The 23961-nt window shown below is 40.1% G+C and overlaps 1 protein-coding gene across 1 annotated transcript in view; it reads left to right on the forward strand.

The window, feature by feature from the left end:
• The window catches only part of MEGF10 (multiple EGF like domains 10), a 973700-nt gene that overhangs the window by 772799 nt on the left and 176940 nt on the right, over nt 1–23961 (forward strand). The gene's annotated exons all lie outside the window — the stretch shown is intronic.

The raw sequence follows: 23961 nt of genomic DNA on the forward strand, positions 1-23961 counted from the left end.
TTGTTATTGTTCAAATGGCAGCCTAGGTCTAAACTTTACGTTGAAATACCCCTTTCAATTGTGTAACTTAGCTTGTTAACAAAGTCTAATAATGAAGAATTATGTCATCAAACTATCTTTAAAAATGTCTTTACCATATCTTTTCACTGGTAGTTTTTGTCATTCAGGCAAAAAAAAAGGTGTGTTCTGATATCATTCTGCAACCTTTTTCCACCACATGCAAGAGTAGCTTTGTTACATTGCTTATATCTTGAAAAAAAAGAATCAATTTATTCTCATTATCTTTACATGAAGTCTGCAAGCAAGCCGTTTCATGATTCAAGAAAACTAATGCATGTTAACTCCATTGCTCTTTAATATCTACCAGTCACACATTTGAGTATATTAATAATCATTCCTTTTCTCCTTATCTTCTGATCCCTTCTGCTGTTTACTTTGTTCTGTCCCCCCCTTTTATTCACTTAGCTAAATATCATTTTCTTCCAGCTTATTTTGATAGATTAACTGCCATTCCTAGCCCGTAGGTTTGAAGTGTCCTTTATGATTGCCTTAACCTTTCACTCTGTCATCTCACAAATTCCAAACAAAACAGTGAGGTTTCTAAGTGCATGTTACTAGAATGTTGAATGTTTCCTTGATTTTCTTCTTTGTCCTTTATTAATTTTATCTTTATTCTTAATTTCTAAGTGTAGAAGAAGAGAGTAGTACCTGCACTAAATAATTTTTATCATCTTAGTTTGAACTATATTTATCTGAGTCTTCCACAACAAAAATAATGTATGTATGTATGTATGTGTGTGTATGTTTATGTGTATGTATGTGTATCTGCATGTGTGTATGCATGTATGTACGTATATATGTGTGTACATATGTATGTATGTATGTACGTGTGTGTATGTATGTGTTTATGTATGTTTGTGTGTATATGTATGTGTGTATGTATGTGTGTGTATATGTATGTGTGTATGTATGTGTGTGTATGTATATATGTATGTATGTGTGTATGTGTGTGTGTGTGTATGTTTATGTGTATGTATGTGTATCTGCATGTGTGTATGCATGTATGTACGTATATATGTGTGTACATATGTATGTATGTATGTACGTGTGTGTATGTATGTGTTTATGTATGTTTGTGTGTATATGTATGTGTGTATGTGTGTATGTATGTGTGTGTATATGTATGTGTGTATGTGTGTATGTATGTGTGTGTATGTATATATGTGTGTATGTATGTGTGTGTATGTATATATGTATGTATGTGTGTGTGTGTGTGTATGTTTATGTGTATGTATGTGTATCTGCATGTGTGTATGCATGTATGTACGTATATATGTGTGTACATATGTATGTACGTGTGTGTATGTATGTGTTTATGTATGTGTGTGTGTGTATGTATATATGTATGTATGTATGTATGTGTGTGTGTATGCATTTATTTATTGACCATGTGAAGCGTTCCTCCTAGTAACTACCCTGTTATTGTTTTGCCATGCTGTAAATGAGCTTTTTGCTTAGTGTGGCAGACATTTATTTATTTTTATTCATGCTATTATTGGCATTTGATTACTGAGAAAGTCTGACTGGGAAGATGCTCATTTTCAGAGGAAGCCTGGGGAGAAAAATATTTTAAGAACAATAATTTTACAAGCTACAAAAATAATGCAAGACATCTACAGTTTAAATCATTCTACCAAATAAGACATAATGTGACAACATTTGTTAAAAGTAGATACAAAGTATTTGAGAATAATGTAATAGTTTGAGAAATGTTAGCCAGTTTAGGGAAATTAATAAGTTAGTATAATATAAACAGGAATTGCAATGTGAAGTGAGATGTAAAAAAAGGGTTATGGTTTGTTTAGCTAGAGAATCAGGTGAGGAAAATGGATTGAAGTTAAGAAGTTAAATAAATAAAGGTGAGTAAGGAGACATAAGGTTATGAACAGGTACTTGTTCATAATTAGGGATATAGTTTATCCTAGAGCTGAGCAAGGACAGAGCCAGATTTTAGCAATGAAGCCTTTCAGAATGGATTTAAAAGACTGGATGGAGGGTATGGTGGATACAGGTAAGGAGTTCCAGGCCTTAGCAGTATGGTATGAGTACAGACCATGCCTAGCAGATTTGATAGGTTTAGGGGCAGAGAAAAGTTTTTGTTCATGGATTGTAATGACCGAGTGGGAAAATAGTTGTGAAGAATAGTATTTAGTGATCGACAAACAGATGGGTGCTAGATAATTTTATAGTGAGAAACTATGTATATGTTAGTTGATGGGGTATTTGTAACCAATGTAGGCGTTTTAGAGCTATATGCTGGTGAATTCTGAAAGCAGTATTTGCTGCAAATTTAGCAACTTTTATTATAGCATTGTTCAAGTTTTGCTTTTGTGATGCCTGAAAGTTAGTAAAGTTGGGAACACTGTGAAGCAGCAAGGAGGTAAGTAGTAGCAAGTGTAGTTTTAGTTGTGTTGACAAGAAAGTTTTTGTCTCTAAAAAGCACCCCTATTTTTGATGATTTTTAAAGTGATTTTGTATATGCAGGTCGAATTTAAGATTATGCACGATCATCATAATAATTTGCTATGAGAAGTTACTTCAATAGTTGTTTATTAAGAGAGGGAATTTTATGTTTTGTTTTTTCATGACAGAAGGATTTGGGGTAAAAGGAAGTAGATTTTTTGGGGGGCTGAGCATGAGTTGTGAGTTACAAAACCATGTTATAGCTTCCTGAGTAATTTTTCTGGAGATGTGCCAGGTTGTCAGATGTGCATGTGAGTGTGGAGTCATTTGTGTATATTGTATTAGGGAAGCCTTTTGTGTTGATGTGAGATGGGTGTTGTTGAGAATGTTAAAGAGACAGGGACCAATGATAGAGCCTTGTGGTACACGGTATGACAGACATTGATTTGTTTTTATTCATACTATTATTGGCATTTGATTACTGGGAAAGTCTGACTGGGGCGATGCTCATTTTCAGAGGAAGCCTAGGGAGAAAAATATTTTAAGAACAATAATTTTACAAGCTATAAAAATAGTGCAAGACATTTACAGTTTAAATCATGATTACATCATGATGTAATTATGTCGTGATTTTAGAATATTTAGGGCAGGTTTATTTTTGACATGTTCGTACTCCTTGAAGGCTGCATAGCTGAGACATTAGAGAATATAAACTTCTTTGGATACTGGCTGATCGTTTATTATTATAAAGCCAAAAATAATAGTGGGGGGGGGAGGCAAAGACCCATAAATAGGAACAGATTGTAGATATTGCTCTTAGAAAGTTGGTAGAATAGCAGTTTTATGTTAGCAAGCATTTTCTGAAGTCTGAAACTAAAATGTCATTATTTAATGATTTCATGCCTCATCAATTTCCCAGAAAACCATAAATTTTATGAGGAACAGAAAATAAATATGAGGCAAAAATGTTGAAATTGTGCAAAAATCTGGGCAATTGAGAGGTCTTTGGTACGCTGCAATTATGAACACTGAAAAGTGAAGGGCACTTTGGGGCAAAGAGTAGTTTATGAGCAAATATGAAGTGAATGATGGAGAACTAATGATTCTCTTTTAGCCATTTCAGATTTCCAAGTGATTTGCGATGACCAGCAGCAAACTTGGCAGTTTTGTTCTAACTTTGCTCAAGTTTGTGGTAAGTAGGAGGTTGAAGACTAATGAGAACAAGTCCAGAATAAATCAGGGGAGAAAGCGACTGCAGGATAGCAGGCGATATTCCAACACTAGCTGACAGGAGCTCTCTAGCCCAGGTCATGTGGCCTTATACACATGACCCAATTTTTGAGGTATTTAAATAAGACAGGAATTACATGTTTATAACATCTGACTTGATTATCAAGAAATTTTACTACCAGCTTGATGGAGCCAGCTTTTTCTGTTCTAACAATGCTTCTTGTCTTTTTTTGTGATAGCAGAACAAAGCTATTCATTCAGAAGCTTACTTTAATACCGTTAGCATATTGTCAATTACCTTGTTTTACCTTTGCTATACTAACCATTGTTTCTCATGTATCACTAGTTACCTGGAGGTCATTTACTGCATTATCAGTAGCCTGAGCTAGTTTACCTTGTTAGGCTATCGTGCCAAACTCATGATATTTTTTAGTAGGCCCCTTCCCTCCCTTCCTGCTTGTTCTACCTGGAATTCCTTTGTGCAGCCATTATCTGGTAGTGTTTCTGAGCTAATTACTTGTTGGATGTGAATGCCTTCAACTAAACACTCATATCAATGTTCCCTACTACTGTAGTGATCACACGTCTTAAATGCTCTGATTTTGGCCCTCTGATTGCCCTTCTCCTCCTTGGTTTATAATGCTCCTCCTAAAGTCAGACCTGTTTATGAGTACATACTTTATTAAATATATGAACTAAGCCTATACATAGATTCACTACTGAGTACAGTATATAAGGACCTTCTATTGTGAAAAAATAAGAACGTGCTCCGCTCTCTGACCCTTTGCTATGATTTTTAGGGTCTATGTTAAATGTTCGAACATCCAAAATGTCGAACATTACATGGTCAAGACCAAATGTTCGACATTTGGATGTTCGAACATAACAAAAAAAAAAAAAGAAAACACAGAAAAAAAACACTTTAACAGAAGCCCCCCTGCAACCCCCTACTTAAATGTACCAACTCAGAGACCGCACTTCAAAGCAGAAAAGGGAAATTCTCCCTGCACTGTACGGTTCCATTGAAAGTCTATCTTCGAGCACTCAAAATTTCAAAAGTTTGGTCTCGACCATGTAATGTTCGAAATTTTGAGCGTGAGAAGATTTGACAGGTACCTGATATTTATGGATCAGTACAATGATTTTTAATGCTTGCAAGCTGAACGGTATAGCAGTGACCTTTTCCTCACCATGATTCACATTTGGTCAGTATTCATATCGTGTCCGGCTGTAGCTAGGTACCACACCACACCACAGCCTTTTAAGTTTAATGTGGTCAGCTTTTCTGAAGCATAACTTTATTGCAATCATACATGGTAGATCCTTTGAATTGTCAGTTCAGAACCACAGTATTATGTAGTTTGTAGTCCTGAGTAATTTCCTCACATTTCCTAAGTTGATAATTGCCTTTTTTGTTGGCTGTTTCTTGCCATAAATGTGGAAGTGGTCAAGATCTGGTGGTTTGTATAGTATAAACACACACTTTACTTGCATTAGTTTCACTTATGCTATCATCTTGATCATGGCACAGACCTTCTCATCCTTTCACTTATTTGTTTTAGGTGCCCTAAAGTCTGCATTCACTCAGCATTTATTTTTGTAGTTTTCACTCCTTGGACAAGGGTTCAAATTCTTTATCCCGCTTTAGTGACATCAGTGTCCATTCCAAGTCATGTGCAACTAGTTTTTTTACTGTTTACCTTGCTCCTTAATAGGCTATAGGATTTGAAAAGAGAGCTCCCTCCTGCATTTGGGAAAATCATAGTCATTGTCACTGGGTTCAGACTATTATTTGGCTGTTGTCTGTATCAGGATGACCTGCATATTAGCAATTCTGTTTTCACAAGTTTTAATGAACAAAGGTTCAGAGGATATGTTTCTCTAACAGTGGTGACTTGGATACCAGAGTGAGTCTCATCTCTTGGGGTCTGACAGAGGGGAATGACTGAGAACTCAATGGGATTTTCCCAGTCTAGGTGGGAGTAGGAATTTACTGGTGTTAGAATAATCAGCATTGTGTATCATTATGTATTACATCTCACTGTGGCACAGGAATGCTAAAACAGGACAAAACTTCAGTGTCAGTAATAAATGCTAAAGCCTAGTATGACTGACCTGAAGTCTCCCCACGGGGATTTACTGTGATTAATAGCATGTCATTTAAATAATGAGACTGAATAATAGGTTCATAGGTAGGTACTAGGCTATCTGCCCGAGGGCATTTATAAGCCTAGCCAGAATGTGTCGGCTTTCGTCACCCCATTGATTAGTTAACTGATCCTCTGTCAAGCAGAGCCAATGAAGTGATCCTAGGGGTGTATTTTCTGTTATCCATCCACTCGTCAAGGTTTCTCCTGAAGAATGTTAGTGAGGGCCTCTGCCTGATGTAATTTGGAATTTTGTTCCAAAGCATGGGGAGTCTCTGTGACAGGAATCTATCCCTCCAGCATGTTCTATTTATTGTTGTGGCGAGGTTTAGCTCACTAGAGCATGTGGCTCGCAGTGACTTGGATTTCTTTAGGTGGAGCATGTCCATCAATTCTGAGTTGGACATGGCTTTGTAAGTCAGGCAGAGATCACCTCTGAGTAAGCGATATGCCACTGAGTACAGCTGGAGTTTTTTCAGTCAGGCTGCATAGGACATATGTTTGAGGCCAGTAATCCTCTTGGTGAGGTACTTTTGTGGTCTTTCCAGCTGTTGGAAGTGTCTTGTGAGGTACATCCCAAATGGGGGATTGCACTCTATGATGGGTCTAATGAGTGACGAGTAGAGGGGCACTATAACCTTTTTATTTCTTGATGCGAACCCTTTAGTAATTGGATGGGCCACATAGAAGGATTTCCTAACTACTTTGGCAATATGATTGTCAAAGGAGAGATTACTATCTACCTGGGTCCCCAGATCTCTTATTACCTCTTCTGTATTAAGGGGGTTGCCACCTATGTGGTAATTCGTGGGTGTTTTGTTTTTCCCAAATGGGATGACTATGCGTTTTTTGGCATTTAGCTTGAGGCCATGACTTTGACACCAGGTGTATGTCTCAGTAAGGCCCTTTTGGAGGATGTCTGTGTCAGCCGGAGAGTCAATTATGGCTCCCAGTTTGCATTCATCAGTGAACTTGGTTAGCCATAGTCCTCCTGTGTTTGCCTGTACTTCTGAGAAGTATATGCCGAACAATAGGGGTCCCAGGACCGAGCCTAGTTTAGAGTTGGACCTGGAGCCCGCTATTCTTGCCGTATGAGTTCTGTCTGTAAGCCAGTTGGCAATCCATCTCGTGACATAGGGGGTTTATGTTCAGGCTGGTAAGTTTTTCTGTAATACCCGAGTGGGGAATGGTGTCAAAAGCCGCGGTGAGATCAAGGTAGGCTGTGTGAACCCCCTTTCCCTCGTCTATGGCCATGGTGACTGTCTCGAAGAAGTCAACCAGGTTTAGTAGGCATGATCTGCCCTTAAAAAAGCTGAACTGAGTCTGGTCAAGTGTTTGGAGGTTCCCAATGTCTTTGTTAATGAGTTCCATGATGATGTGCTTCATAGCCTTGCAGAGTAGGCTAGTCAGGCTTATGGGGTGATAGTTACCAGGGTCAGTTGTGGCCCCTCCTTTGTGGAGAGGAATAACTGTTGCTGTGTGCCATTCTATGTGCATTTAGCCTGTGGAGAGGCTGAGGTTGAACAGCATGTTTAGGTGGGGGGTTGGTTCATTCTGTAGTTCATGCTAGACGCAGCCTGGGACACCATCTGGTCCCATTGACGCTGTGTTTTTGGCTTTTGAAAGGGCTGTTTTCACCTGTGCATCTGTGATTTCTGGGGCACTACACTTTTCTGGTATTGTTGTGGGCCCTTTTGGAGGTGAGACGGGGGGTGAAGTTTGCACTGAATCTATCTGCCAGGATGTTGGCAGTATCAGTAGGTTCAGTATATTTTGTGCTGTTTTTCACTAGTTCATTGCATATCTGTGAGTTGCCACTTAGATTCTTAACATAGCTAAAGAAGGCTTTGTGGTTATCTTTTGAATCCTTGGCTATATTTCTTTCAAAGTTAGCCTTGGATGATTTCATGAGGGACCTTAGTTTCTTACTGATACTGATCAGGGATTTCTTTCCTTCTTGGGATTTGCTTTTTTTTCTGAACTAGTTTCCTCCTTCTATTGTATAGCCTGTTTATTGCAGGGGTCCACCAAACTGGTTTCCTTCTCTTAGAGGAGTGAGTCTTGGTTTTGCTAGGGATGGCATGATCCATGCATCCTTGTAGGTGCTCATAGAGTGCATTTGTAAAGGTTTCTGCATCTTAGGCAGCATTATTCTTTAGCATGGGGGCTGTGAAACTTACCACCTCTGTCTTAAGTAAGGCGAAGTTTGCTTTAGAGAAGATTTTTACTGTGGTTACCTTAGTTGGGGGTGGTGGTGGGGTGTGGACATCCAGAGTGATTAGTTTATGGTCTGATCTAACCAGTGACGGGTTGACCTCCGATGTGGAACACCTGTCGCCCATGTTTGTGATGACCAGGTCCAATATGTTTCCATCTCTGGTAGGGGAGTTTACCAGCTGATCCAGGGCGTTTGAGCTGATGAATTCCAGGAAGCGGTGGGCCTGGGAATTTGTACTTGAGTAGTTTTCCCAGTGAATGGTAGGGTAATTTAAATCATCCAATATCAGGGTGTTCGGTAGGACCTTCATGTTTTCCAGTGTCTCCAGAAAGGTGGACTGGTGGTCCTGGGTCATGGAGGGTGATCTGTAGCAGGCCACAATTTGCATTGCAGATTTGCCCGATGTTAGTTGCACATGGATGATCTCAAGGGTATCATGTTGCGCCACTAACCTGGAGGTGTAGATATCCTTGATGAATATGGATACACTCCCTCTTTTTGTGTTTTGGTCATTGTTCTGTGGCCGAAACATGTGGTATAAGTTGTAGCCCGGTAGTGCTGGGGTGCCCTCTGGAGCCTTGAACCAGGTTTCAGTTACTGCACAGATGTCGATGTTCTCCATACTGAGGAGTGCTTCGAGTGCGTGCATTTTGAGATTTAAACTACTGGCGTTTAGTAGCATAACCCTCAGTTTTTTGTTAATTGTTCTGTTTACAGAGGTGGGTTTGACTTTTGAGCCTTGCCTAAAAAAGGCACTATGGGGGCAGCAAGAGCCTTGGTTAGTATTCGAAAGCCTAGGGGTGATAGGTGCAAGCTGTCTCTTGCGAAGCAATGCAGCTTGTCGAGCATGTCGTTCCAGGCTGACAGACACTGGATCCCCTTTGAATGACACCAGAAGCTTAGCCAACTGTTGAAATTGATCTTTTTTTCTTTATACTGAGGTATCATTCTTGGTGAGGGCAGGATGCTACTCAGGGTCAGGGTCATTCCAGCCTGGGCTGCATGATCAGAGAGCTCTTCCATGTCTCTTTTCATGTAGTCCAGGGAGGTACGTCTCTGGTCATTCACAGCAACATGAACAATGACAGAGTCATATTTGTACTTGTTCTGGAGTGATCTGAGTGCTTGTGTTATGTGGCGGATTCTGGCTCCCGACAGGCAACTAACCTTCTGCTTGTCTAACCTAGTGAGTGGGACATCAGTGTGCCTGACTATAGAGACACTTATTACTAGTGTGTTAGGTATGTTATTTCGCCTGTGTTTGTGCGGCACACTGATTTTGTGTTTTATGTGTCTGGTTTGTGACGGGAAGTGCAGGTTGTTTGGGTGTCTGCTTTGGAGGTCTCTGATGCTTTTGCAGGTTTTTATTTAGAGCCTCTGAGTATGATTTTGTGTATTTTTTGCCAGTGCTGTTTTAGTAGGTCTGTGTGTGACTAGAGGTGTGGTGCAAGTGTTAACCTTCTCCTCTTGACTGTCTGTTCCAGTCTTGGGTGGAGACAGCTTAGCTTCCAGTTTGGCTGTATAATTGCATCTCTCGCATATGTTAGTATTTTGCGGTAGGAGGAGAGGGTTGTCTGTGTACATGAGGCAGTTGTAACATTGCTTCAGGATACCCAAATTCACCAGCTGGACTGGAGAGTGCACCTGAAGTTGCCCTTTGGTTATGCCTGAATAGTAGGGTGAGCTGCTTAGTCGCTTGGTTGGTGAGGGGTGAATAAAGAGCCTTGCCCTGCTGGGCAATTAGTGTCAGGGTGTATTAGTGCTTGCTATTAGGTCTGAGCAAGTACTGGGCTGTAAGATGCTTTTTGAGTGCTTAGGTTGAGAGTTAGACTAGTTTCAAGGGAAAAACTGAAGAGAAGACTTAGTTTAGCCAGGAATAATTTAACCATAGCTAACCAGCACTGCCCGGTACGCAAAACCATGCAAATACGGTTTTTATAGTAGGGAAATGAAAGAGATAGAAATTAACCCAAAATGGCCAATAAACTACTAACCTCTGGGCTGGAACCACTCCTCCAGGGACAGATAGGTTGCTCAAAGCTCCCGTCTCTCACAGGTGAACAGAGATACTTCCTTCTATCCAAGTAAGATATGGGCAACTCAGAAACTAGTATCACAGCCCTGAATTCAGCACTAGCCTGAAAACTGGACTATACTACCTTAGAAAGGTGGGAAGCAAGGAATTTTTTTTTTGTTTTTGTTTTTTTGAAAAGATAAGGCAAAAACAGTTAAAAAAAATACACTTAAAACAGCTTTAAACAACTACAAACGACCAGAAAAGGCTATCACACTTTAGTGTGTAGCCTACAACAGTTAAATAATAACTTTTTAAAAGTGCAGGCAGTCAAATAAGTACAATATGTGAAAAAAACAAGCTTTTAAATCACAATAAACGCTGGAAAATCTGTGTTTAGGCAGAAAACAGTTAAGTACAGCAAGAAAGTACAGAAAACTGATACTTAATCACTCCAAAGTCTCTCTTCTAAGCTAGAAGGCTTGAATCAGTTTAAGACTTTCTAGTGCTACCCAGTAGGTTAGTTATAGGAAAGATGGTAAACAAGCGCAGATGTGGTCTTTTAAACCAGAAAGTTGAAAGAGACAGACAAACTGTCTAAATGGTCAAAAAACTACAATTTCTGGGCCAAGAACCTCTCCTCTCATGGTAGACAGGCTACCTAGTGCTTACCACTCCCACTGATAAGCTAGAAGGCTTCCTTCCAACACAGAAAGGCTTGGGGGGCTCAGAAGCTTACTAACAATCCTGGATACATCAACTCTGTAAATGGACTAGGCTAGTTATAGGAAAGGCGGGAAACAGGCACAAGTGCAGCTTTCAAACCAGAAAGTTGAAAGAGATGGAAAAAAAACTGCTCAAACAGCCAATAGCTACAATTTCTGGGCCAGGGACCACTCCTCTTGTGGTAGATAGCTACATAATGCTTACCACTCCCACTGATAAGCTAGAAGGCTTCCCTCCAACACGGAAAGGTTTAGGGGGCTCAGAAGCCTACAAAGAGTCCTGGATGCAACAAATCTGTACCTGGACTAGACTAGTAACAGGAAAAGCAGGAAACAAGCGCAAACACAGACTTTTAAATCAGAAGGTTGAAAGAGATGGAAAAGCTTCCCAAACGGCCAATAAACTATACTTTCTGGGCCAGAAACCACTCCTCCTGTGGTAGATAGGTTACCTAGTGCTTACCACTCCCACTGATAAGCTAGAAGGCTTCTCTCCAACACAGAAGGGCTTTGGGGGGGGGGGGCTCAGTAGCTTCCCAACAGTCCTGGATACAGCAAATCTGTACCTGGACTGCACTAGTTATAGGAAAGGCAGGGACCAAACGCAAAACAGGCTTTTAACCAGAAAGTAGAAAGAGATGAAAAAAACTGCCCAAACGGCCAATGAACTACAATTTCAGGGCCCAAACTCACTTTTCCCATGGTAGATAGGCTACCTAGTGCTTACCACTTCCACTGATAAGCTAGAAGGCTTCCCTCCAACACGGAAAGGCTTAGGGGGCTCAGAAGCTTACAAAGAGTCCTGGATACAGCAAATCTGTACCTGGACTAGACTAGTAACAGGAAAGGCAGGAAACAAGCACAAACACAGACTTTTAAATCAGAAGGTTGAAAGAGATGGAAAAGCTTCCCAAACGGCCAATAAACTATACTTTCTGGGCCAGAAACCACTCCTCCTGTGGTAGATAGGTTACCTAGTGCTTACCCCTTCCACTGATAAGCTAGAAGGCTTCTCTCCAACACAGAAGGGCTTTGGGGGGGGGCTCAGTAGCTTCCCAACAGTTCTGGATACAGCAAATCTGTACCTGGACTGCACTAGTTATAGGAAAGGCAGGGACCAAACGCAAAACAGGCTTTTAACCTGAAAGTAGAAAGAGATGAAAAAAACAGCCCAAACGGCCAATGAACTACAATTTCAGGGCCCAAACTCACTCTTCCCATGGTAGATAGGCTACCTAGTGCTTACCACTTCCACTGATAAGCTAGAAGGCTTCCTCCAACACAGAAATTCTAAAAAGTACTCTGTAGAGAGACAGCCACAAATTCAGTTGAGATAATATTCAGTAAAAAGCACAAATAAATAAATTAAATACAGTACTATATGCAAAAGAGCAGATAAAAGTGTACTTAAATTCACTTATACATCCAGCTGATTTCTTGCAATCCTTTCTCTGGAAAACTCTTACTACTATAGCCTTTAATGCCATGCCCCCCCCCCCCCATAGCTTGCACATTTAAACACTGGCCTTCCTGGTCACATACTTCATTTATCGTTCACCAGAGATTTGTTTCATATTCAGAAATCATCATATTATGTGTATTTACAAGTTTATCCTGTTGGGAATATAGTTTATTAAAAAGATGTCTGCCAAAGCAGAACAAGATTAAGCAGGCCCAGTTGACTGAACACAACTGAAAAATGGACTTTTTACTATTGTTACTAACTCCAAGGTCACACAACTTTGGGGCTGGTTATAAAATCCCCTCAAACAAGAGCATCCTGTTTGTCCCTCTCCAGAGAATTATGTATCTCTACCATTTCACTTTCTTCTTTTATCTTACTTATCTATTACATTACTTTCTCCCATTTTTCTTGGCTGCCATAGTGCTGGGTATAAGCAGTAAATACTTATTTAAGAAATAGTTTTTCTATGTAGTGACATCCTTTTCTTTCCAGACCTTTGTAATACAGTCCCTGTCTTGCACAGGTTCATAGGTTTTAACTAAGCGTACAGCTAAGGTGACACCCAGTACTGATGGGTGACTAACAGTGTCCTCCATTAAGTAGATTTCTCCCACATATCCCAGGTGAAAATTTAAGATTGACTATCTAATCATCCAGCCTAGTTTTAAAGGTTGCTGTGGAAGGACTCTGCTTGGCATGTAAGGGCATTATATGCCAGAAGCAGGGGTACACTGGACTAAGTACCTAGTGTTGATGAGGTCATGGTGTATTTGCTTTACTACTAGTTCTGTTTAAGTGAAGGAGTTCAAAGAATGCTGCATCATTTACAGGAAGCTAAACAAAAATTAACTGTTAGGAATCTCTACAACACTGAGTAGAAGGAGAGTTTTCAGGCTATCAGAGAACTAAGGATACTTAGATCTGAGATCTTTTTGATGAGGAAATGTTGAGATCTCTTGAGTTGGTTTAGATGCTTAGAAAGGTACATTGTGAAAGGATATTAGATTCAATGATGGGCCTAATAATGGAGAAATAAAGTAGGATTATAACTTCTTTGGACTTCTGAGTTTTTTTTTCTACCCACCACAGAGATGTGGTGGTCAAAGGAAAGTCTGTTGTCAACATAAGTACCCATGGCCCTGATGACTGCGTCAGGTTTAAGTGAAATGCTATGTATATGGTAAGCAATATGTCTTTTTTCTGGTTTTGGAGGTAGTCCCATGATTAAAGCAAGTATTTGTTTGGTCCAGCCCTTGCTGGAGAATTTGAGTACCATTATGAGATCTGATAACCAGCCCCATTTTTCACTCATCATCTTAACTGATTGACAACAGACCGTTAATATCAGCTGTCAATTCAGAGAAATATGTAACACAGAGGAGTAGACCCAGGATACAGTGCTTTGGAACACCACTGCTGATGTTTTTCTGATTAGAGCAAATATCCACAACCTTAACAGTATCAGTTCTGTCAGATGGCTAATTACATATTCAGTCAAGTATGTATGGGTTAAAGTTGAGTTGGGAGAGTTTGCCAGTAATCCCAGAGGGATCCATAGTTTAGAAGACCCTGGCATGGACCTTATAAGAACAATGAACTGTACACCTCTTATCCATGGTCTAGTATCCCTTTTGAAAAACTCCGCCAGTATGAGCAGGCATGATCTGCCATTTACAAAGCCAAACGTGTTTATATCAAGGCATATTAGGACATTGCTCATTTGTTCAGCTGTAATGCATTCCATAGCCTTGCATTTGATACTAATGTGACTAATAGGCCTGTTATTCCCAAGGTCAGTAGAGGGACAACCTTTATACACAATTATGCAAGTACACCACAACAGCTTTTGTATACAACACAGGGAGGTAACCATAAGATACACAAAGGCTGAACATCGATGGAAAGGTTATTTATAGTTTTGGAAAGTGCCAGATGGACTTGGTTCAAAGTGACTTTGGAAGAGGAGGTGACAAGGGAGTGGAAGGAACAGTAGGAAGGTTTGGCAGGATAAAGTCAAACAAGCATTTGCAATGTTCTCTGAGTCAGAAAGGTAGTACCATTAGGGATAAGTTCAGCACAACACTGTTGGTTATTTTTATTTTTCTTAATATACCTGAGGAAGGCCTTATAATTGCAAGAACAAGTTCGTAGTCAGATTTGCATTTCCTTATAACAAGTTTGAGGGACTTACCAGCTTTAAATCCGATTTATAATTATGAAGAGGACATTTTTAATGATGACCAGGAGCTTTTTATTTCCTTATAGAGTTTGTTAAGGTGGTAGTTACACCATACGGGTTTAGTTATACATTTGCTATTTATGTCTACATCGAACTGAGACAGATGCCTCAATGTATCATTCCAAGCAGCAGCCATATTAAAAGGTTTATTGGAGAGCTACATCATTTGCCATTATGAAATAAGATCAGAAAATGTCAGCAACTGATTTGGAAGTAAAAGTAATAGATTTTTAGAGATAGGGTCATACTATACTACTGTGTAATTTACACTGAAGTATATATATGCTGAAGGGGACATTGTATTCAGTGATGAGCCTAATGCATTTTCAGGTATGCTGACATGTAGTGGTGTATATCTATCTATCTATCTATCTATATATATATATATATATATATATATATATATATATACACACACACACATTTTTATATATATATATATATATATATATATATATATATATATACGGCTATGTGTATATATATATATATATATATATATATATATACAGATATGTATATATATAGATATATATATATATGGAGAGAGAGAGAGAGATCACTAAAAATGTATTTTCATTGCTGTTTTTGGATATCACAGCATTAATTCTCTTTACCCTTTTTCCTTCCTGTTGACTTATGTTACCCTTGTGACTGTTCTCCCTTCTCTACATTTACCGGTTAATCTACATTTATGCGTTTCAAATTCTTGATGGTCAGTCACCATGTTTCTCCTACTGCTACACAGTTACTGAATACCTCTTATTCCTACCCCATTCTCTCTGATCTTCCAGCAGTCCTTGTCTCCATGTCAGTATACTGTTTATTTATTTTTATCATTTGTTAGCCAAGTAGGTTGGCTGGTGAGCCAAAGTATAGTATATGATAGTCAGTAATTTCTTAATAATGCTTCTTCCACTCTCCATTGTTTTTTTTATGTTCTTCCCACCACATCCAGTACCACTGCAACCTCTCATGGTACCTGCTACAGGCAGTCATACATTCAGCACAAACATTCTACCCAGAGACCACCTGTGGTTTTCTCTGCATTGCTGAAGAGTTGAAAACTGGACTCTTCAGCTACTGTGTAGTAGTTTTACATGACAAAGGTCAACCTTTGGAAGTTTATACCAGAATGAATGTTACAGACATGTAGGGGAAAACTGTTCAGCTCAAAAATAATCACAAACTAAAACAAAATCTTCCTCTCCTGTTGTAAACCTAAACCCATGTGAAACATAAGTGACCCTCTGCCCAACCCAACCTGTCAGCATTCTGTCACCACTTAGTGACTGCAGCTAACCACCATTTATTATTATTATTATTATTATTACTACTGATTTCAGCCCACTATTTTGGGAAGAATGCGCTCATTTTCCGTGATGTGAGTTTATAAACATTCATACAGGCTGTGTATTACAGTGAATACCTCCTTCAGTTCTGCTTTCTTGAACTTGTGCTCTTTCTTAATTGACAGTATTGAAAATCCATTAATTAATATTCTCAAGAAAACTGCTGTCAGTAGCGTTACCCTCTTTCCCAATTATTTTCACTAGCAGTTCAATTTAGGCCATACCTCTCAACCGCTTATGTTAAAAATGAGGTACAAAGCCAAAAATAATGGACAAAGACCCAAAATCAGGGACAGATTTTTGATATTGCTCTTATATGCTTATAATTGTGCTAGAATGACAAGTTTTATATTATTATGCATTTTATAAAGGCTGTGAATACTAAAACTCAAATATCTGTTATTATTTGACCACTCCTATGGCATAGAGGGATAAAGACCTGACTATGGCCAGGTGACTCAGGTTCCATTAATGGCTTGGCTGTCTGATGGTGTGGCAGGGCATGTTGGCTGTTACTATCCCTGGTCCATGGGTGGTTCCATAGGTGTCTCCTGTGCTGATCACTGTTGGAGGCTGGGGACTACAAACTAGGAGGCATAGGCCAAAGATAAGAATAGGGTGGGATAAAGCTAAGGCTGACACAGAGCTGGGCTGATCCACCACATTTTCACATTTCATGCCAACTCCTCAGTCATACCATACAGAACCAAGGCGGGGAGCAACAGGTTAGGGCATAAAATAAGAACTCCTGGAGTATGTGAATGGCTAGGCCCCCAGGGTGCTCTCAAGTTCTTTATCAGCCCCAGCCCAACCAGAAATGAAGAATTTGTGCATATTTATATAAATAAAGGATCTGTAGTAATGAAAATACAGTGATCTGAAGGTGATCAGTGTGTATATGTTCCTGATTTTGGGAAGAGATGAGAGGTGCAGTGGTGAGTGCTTGAGGATAGGGGTTGAGATGGACACAGTAGTCTAAAACTGTGTTATGTTATTTAGCAAAGAAAATGAAGTTTTTTATATTATTACAAGATTTAGTTGGCTGGTTGAAGCAGGTGTATGGTGCTGCTGTTTTGTAGAAAGGCTAATAGATTTGCTGTGAATTTGTTTCAAATGGATATATTACTTATTCAAGTAGGAAGGGAGTCACATACTCTTGGCATAAGAATTGAGAAAGCATGGTATGGCGATGAGAGTCTGTTAGGAGTTTGGGACAGTACTGGGGCTTTACTGTTTGGGGAATTAAGTTGATAAGGTGCATTTCTCCATGGTCACTCTGGGATTGAGAAGAGCAGTGGAGTCCATGTAGAAGGTTTTATGGACAAGACAAAGTAGGTAGCATTAAGTCAACTTGTTCTTGTACAGGCAGCCCATTAGCTCACTGGAAAGGGATACAGCAATTTTCATTTTTATGTGAGATGAAGATGATTTTACAAATGTTATTGGAAAGAGTCTTGAGGTCCTTGAGCTTTTATTTTTTTTTAATGGTTTAACGGAGGACTGGACAAGCAATTGTAGAGTTCATTCTAACTGTGGCTGTAGCATGTTTTTGCCAGTTGCATTTCTGCAATCGGAAAGGATATGTGAAATTTTACAGGGTTCAAAGAGAGCAGAGTTCATTTTTTATTGTAAGGGCAAGGGTCACACCTAGATACTGTAAGAAGAAAACCCACTGTATAAGTTTGTTGTTGTAGGTTGTTGTAAGTTAGAGTGGGAACAATTTGTTATGTATTTGAGTAGTGCTGAAGAACCTTCCTTTAGTCTTGAGTAAGTTGCTTGTGTAGCAACCATGTATTCAGGGTTTACAGAGTTCATTACAGTTATTGTAATATCATTTATTGGTGGCTGTATTGCAATAGACTGTGTGTGTGTGTGTGTGTGTACAACTGTTTGCCTTCCGCTACAGACCCGGTTTTGTTGTTATCACTATCTGTATGTGCGGGTGTCCTTCAAACATGGAATAGCTCTTGTCAGTTAGTGCAACTTGCTTTCATGTTTGTACCCCCATGGGATATTGTACTGATGGGTGTGCCCATGTCATTTCTTTTAGAAATGATGAAAATACATAGAATTGCACATCTTGGAATGGATTAGAATCATAGTGCTACTGGTACTCATATCCTTGGATGAGTAACTATTAGAATTAGGTCTAGCTGTATTTTTTATTATAGCAAGATGAAACACTGATTATAGCCTAGATGATCCAGGTCCAATTACCTACCTATGCACTGGAGCTATAGACTGGGAAGGTAAAGAAATGACAATGCACAGCCTGCTTGCTTTTACTAAGGAAAGGATTGGTGAGGGCCTGTTTCCAAGGATATGTGCTCAACTTACAATTCCCATTGGAAACTACAGAAAGGATTGAGATGTCTCCCTGTAAGGAGAGTGGGTCTGGCTACTGTAGTTAGTGTCACTTGCAGAAACAGGTGTCAGACTTGAGTATCTCCCTATCGCTGGGCCACATTGTGGACATTGCATGGAACAACGGTAGAGCTGAAAGTTAAAAACTCTCTGAAGGCTGCCTGGATGGCAGCCACACTGTGGGTGTGCTCTCACCCCACAAAGGAGAATGACTAAATATCAGTGATGGTGGCAGTGTCATGATTATTGGCAGGTGCAGAGAACAGAGAATGTGTAATAATGAGACCTGTTTTTGTCGGTTCAATTCCATTTCTGTAATGGTCTCCATTTCTAGTCTTACATTTCTTGTCCTACATGCAGGATCCACATGCTGAAGGAGTACATGGCACTCTCTGCCCTGCCATTTCCTGTCCTACATGGAGGATTCAGTTTACCTCCATAATGTTGACAACCACAATGGTGAATCCACTTCCGTGAACTCCGAACTGCGCCTTCACAAAACCTTGAACACCGATATTCCGAAATGCAAAATCTCACCTCCTTTTTGACCCATATTAGCACTTGTTTGTAGGTGTGGTGCAGTCGGAAATTTCGACTTTAGATGTTTTGTCGGCTTTCTGAGGTTTCGGAGGTATTGGTTTTGCAGAAATGGTTCGGCATTGTGCACGTTCGCCATTGTGGCCATCGACATTATGAAGATAAACCAGAAGCTTCACATGCTTGTACATACATGGCACTATCTGTCCTGCCAAATTTTATTTACATTTGATAACTGGGTAGGTGGGCTAGTCACCAGATGCTTTTTGGCCATGACCAGGCCCTATGGGGTAACAGCTGTAGTAAAACAGAACACTGGAACAAATAGCAAGATATTCAGGAACATCTAAGATGATATCCAAATAAAACAAGTTCCAAAACATATATGAATATGTAAGTATTTATATTCTGAGAGTTTGGTATACAAAAGGATTAGATAACGATTGTAGCAGAGACTATACAAAGAATCGTTTTGAACATGATCATTACAATATGTACACGCAGAAAGCTACTTTTGTATCATATGATAGCAGATGAAGAGAGAATGGTATTTTTTATTTATACATTATACCATGATGTGAACAGAGCTTTAGCAGAGACTTTCACTTACTATTATAGCTGCTACCCCTTGACTTAGTTTTCTACTACCCGATACCCTTTTTCTTTGTAACAGGAGCATAATGCTTCTTTGAAATAGCTCTCTTTCAGAATATTTTTGAAGCTGTCTAGTGTGCCTCATATCCTGTCCTAAATTCAAGAGCTGCATGCTGAAAAAATACATGGCACTATCTGTCCTGCCATCTCCTATCCTACATGCAGGATCCACATGCTGAATGGGGTACAAGGGACTATCTGTCCTGATATCTCCTATCCCATATGTAGGATTCACATGTTGACAGAGTACATGACACTGTCTGCCCTTCCACATCCTCTCCTTCTGATTGTGTAGGATCCCAGTGCTAAAGGAATAAGTGATGCTGCCTGTCCTATTTGGCATAGTTAGATAGCAACTGTTTTGTTCCCTTCACAGTAGTGCTTTATTTCATAATCTGCTAGGTTGATGTTATGATACCTTTGCCCCAGTACAAGTTGTAGAATCAAGGACTGTTTTGTTTTTAAGTGATTTTATATATACATGTTAGCTTAATATCAGAAGTTTGGCCGGCTAACATCTACCTGAAATCAGCTGGACGTATAAGTGAATTTAAGTACACTTTTATCTGCTCTTTTGCATATAGTACTGTATTTAATTTATTTATTTGTGTTTTTCACTGAATATTAACTCAACTGAAGTTAAGGCTGTCTCTCTACAGACTACTTTTTAGAATTTCTGTGTAGCCATTGATAGCAGTGGGGGGTAGTTTCACCTCATCACTTACATTCTGTCTTGCCTTATATAAGTGGTGCATTTTGAGTTATCTCTGCTTAATATCAGAGCTTTGGCCGGCTAACATCTACCTGAAATCAGCTGGACGTACAAGTGAATTTAAGTACACTTTTATCTGCTCTTTTGCATATAGTACAGTATTTAATTTATTTATTTGTGTTTTTCACTGAATATTAACTCAACTGAAGTTGTGGCTGTCTCTCTACAGTTAGTTCCCCACCCATCCTCTCTGTTTTTGTTTTGGTGTTAATGTTGGTGGCTTTGAAATTGCCCGCCCCTCTTGTAGATTTGTATTTGGACACTCCTTCTGGGCCCATCTCATTTGCTCACTCAACCGAGTGCAGTGAGATCGTATTCTGATATATATATTTTATTCATCTGCTCTTACTGTAACTGTCTTAGTTGCTCTTCTGCATGCTGTTATCTGTTCAATCGCTCTTACTCTGCACTTATTACTGTTTGTTAGTAGCCTTCTAATTTATCGCCTTTTGAACTTGTTTTTTAGACATTTGTTAATTTAATTGCATTTATTTGAACTGTATTTGCTGTAGTGTTGCTACACACTCGGGTGTGCTGGCCTGCACTACAATTTGAATTGTATTTACTGCTGTTTTAGCTGCTTTTCTGAAAAAAAAAAAATTCTAAGCTTGTTTCCTGCCTTTCCTGTAACTAGTCAAGTACAGATACAGACTTGCTGTATCCAGGACTGTTGGTAAGCTTCTGAGCCCCCCAAGCCTTTCTGTGTTGGAGGGAAGCCTTCTAGCTTATCAGTGGGAGTTGTAAGCACTAGGTAGCCTATCTACCATGGGAAGAGTGGGTTTTGGCCCTGAAATTGTAGTTCATTGGCCATTTGGGAAGTTTTTCCATCTCTTTCTACTTTCTGGTTAAAAGCTAGTTTTGCGTTTGGTCCCTGCCTTTCCTATGTAACTAGTCAAGTCCAGATACAGACTTGCTGTATCCAGGACTGTTGGTAAGCTTCTGAGCCCCCCAAACCCTTCTGTGGTGGAGAGAAGCCTTATAGCTTATCAGTGGGAGTGGTAAGCAGTAGGTAACCTATCTATCACTGGAGGAGTGGTTTCTGGCCCAGAAATTATAGTTTATTGGCCGTTTGGGCAGTTTTCCATCTCTTTCAATTTGCTGGCTTAAAAGCCTACGTTTGTACTTGTTCCCTGCCTTTCCTGTAACTAGTCTAGTCCAGGTACAGATTTGCTGTATCCAGGACTCTTTGTAAGCTTCTGAGCCCCCCAAGCCTTTCTGTGTTGGAGGGAAGATTTCTAGCTTACCAGTGGGAGTGGTAAGCACTAGGTAGCCTGCCTACCACGAGAGGAGAGGTTCTTGACCCAGAAATTGTAGTTTATTGACCATTTGGACAGTTTGTCCATCTCTTTCAACTTTCTGGTTTAAAAGACCACATCTGCACTTGTTTCCCATCTTTCCTGTAACTAACCTACTGGGTAGCACTAGAAAACCTTAAACTGATAGAAGCCTACTAGCTTAGCAGAGAGACTTTGGAGTGAGTAAGTATCAGTTTTCTGTACTTTCTTGCTGTACTTAAATATTTTCTGCCGAAATGCAGATTTTCCAGTGTTTATTGTGATTTAAAAGCTTGTTTTTTTCACATATTGTACTTATTTGACTGCCTGCACTTTTAAAAAAGTTTTTTTGTTTAAATAATTTGTTTAACTGTTGCAGGTTGCACACTAAAGTGCAATAGCTTTTTCTGATCGTTTGTAGTCATTTAAAGTGTATTTTTTACAGTTTTTGCCTTATTTTTTCAAAAAAACAAAAAAAGTCCTTGTTTCCCGCCTTTCTAAGCTAGTATAGTCCAGTTTTCAGGCTAGTGCTGAATTTAGGGCTGTGATACTAATTTCTGAGTTGTCCATACCTTACTTGGGTAGAAGGAAGTTTCTCTGTTCACCTGTGAGAGAGGGGAGCTTTGGGTAACCTATTTGCCCCTGGAGGAATGGTTCCAACCCAGAAGTTAGTAGTCTATTGGCCATTTTGGGCTAATTTCTATCTCTTTCATTTCCCAACTATAAAATCCACGTTTGCACAGTTTTGCGCACCGGGCAGTGCCGGTTAGCTACGGTTAAATTTTTCCCAGCTCCATTAAGTCTCCTCTTCAGTTTTTCCCTTGAAACTAGTCTAACTCTCAACCTAAGCACTCAAAAAGCATCTTACAGCCCAACACTTGCTCAGAACTAATAACAAGCACTAATATACTCTGACACTGATTGCCCAGCAGGGCAAGACTATTCACCCCTCACCAACCAAGCGACTAAGCAGCTCCTGCAACTATTCAGGCATGACCAAAGGGCAACTTCAGGTGCACTCTTCAGTCCAACTGGTGAATCTGGGTATCCTGAGGCAATGTTACAACTGCCTCATGTACACAGACAACCCTTTCCTCCTACCACAAAACACTAACATATGTGAGAGATGCAATTATACAGCCAAACTGGAAGCTAAGCTGTCTCCACCCAAGACTGGAACAGACAGTCAAGAGGAGAAGGTTAACACTTGCACCACAACTCCAGCTGCACAGAGACCTACTAAAACAGCACTGGCAAAAAATACACATAAGTACACAAAATCATACTCTGAGGCTCTAAATAAAAACCTGCAAAAGCATCAGAGACCTCCAAAGCAGACACCCAAACAACCTGCACTTCCCATCACAAACCAGACGACACATAAAACACAAAATCAGTGTGCCACACAATCACAGCCCTTAAGGCGAAATAACATACCTAACACACTAGTAATAGGTGACTCTATAGTCAGGCACACTGACGTCCCACTCACTAGGCTGGACAAGCAGAAGGTTACTGTTAGCTGCCTGTCGGGAGCCAGAATCCCCCACATAACACAAGCACTCAGGTCTCTCCAGAACAAGTATAAATATGACTCTGTCATTGTTCAAGTTGGTGTGAATGACCTGAGATGTACCTCCCTGGACTACATGAAAAGAGACATGTAAGAGCTCTCTGATCATGTAGCCCAGGCTGGTATGACCCTGACCCTGAGTAGCATCCTGCCCTCACCAAGAATGATACCTCAGTATAAAGAAAAAATGATCAATTTCAACAATTGGCTAAGCTTCTGGTGTCATTCAAAGGGGATCCAGTGTCTGTCAGCCTGGGACGACATGCTCGACAAGCCATGTTGCTTCGCAAGAGATGGCATGCACCTGTCGCCCCTAGGCTTTCGAATACTGGTCAAGGCTCTTGCTGCCCCCATAGTGCCTTTTTTTAGGCAAGGCTCAAAAGTCAAACCAACCTCCGTAAACAGCACAATTAACAAAAAAACTGAGGGTTATGCTACTCAATGCCAGGAGTTTAAATCTCAAAATGCACACGCTCAAAGCACTCCTCAGTATGGAGAATGTCATCTGTGCCGGTAACTGAAACCGGGTTCAAGGCTCCAGTGAGCACCCCAGCACTACTGGGCTACAACTCATACCACATGTTTCAGCCACAGAACACGGACCAAAACACAAAAGTAGGGGGTGTATCCATATTCATCAGGGATACCTACACCACCAGGTTAGTGGCGCAGCATGATACCTCTGAGATCATCCAGGTGCAACTAACATCAGGCAAATCTGCAATGCAAATTGTGGCCTGCTACAGATCACCCTCCATGACCCAGGACCACCACTCCACCTTTCTGGAGACACTGGAAAACATGAAGGTCCTACCGAACACCCTGATATTGGGCGATTTCAGTTACCCTACCAATACAATTCACTGGGAAAACTACTCAAGTACAAATTCCCAGGCCCAGCGCTTTCTGGAATTCATCAACACAAATGCCCTGG

The sequence above is a fragment of the Protopterus annectens genome, chromosome 2.part0, assembly GCF_019279795.1.
Source record: "Protopterus annectens isolate FY-2018-M chromosome 2.part0, PAN1.0, whole genome shotgun sequence".
Lineage (NCBI taxonomy): Eukaryota > Metazoa > Chordata > Ceratodontiformes > Protopteridae > Protopterus > Protopterus annectens.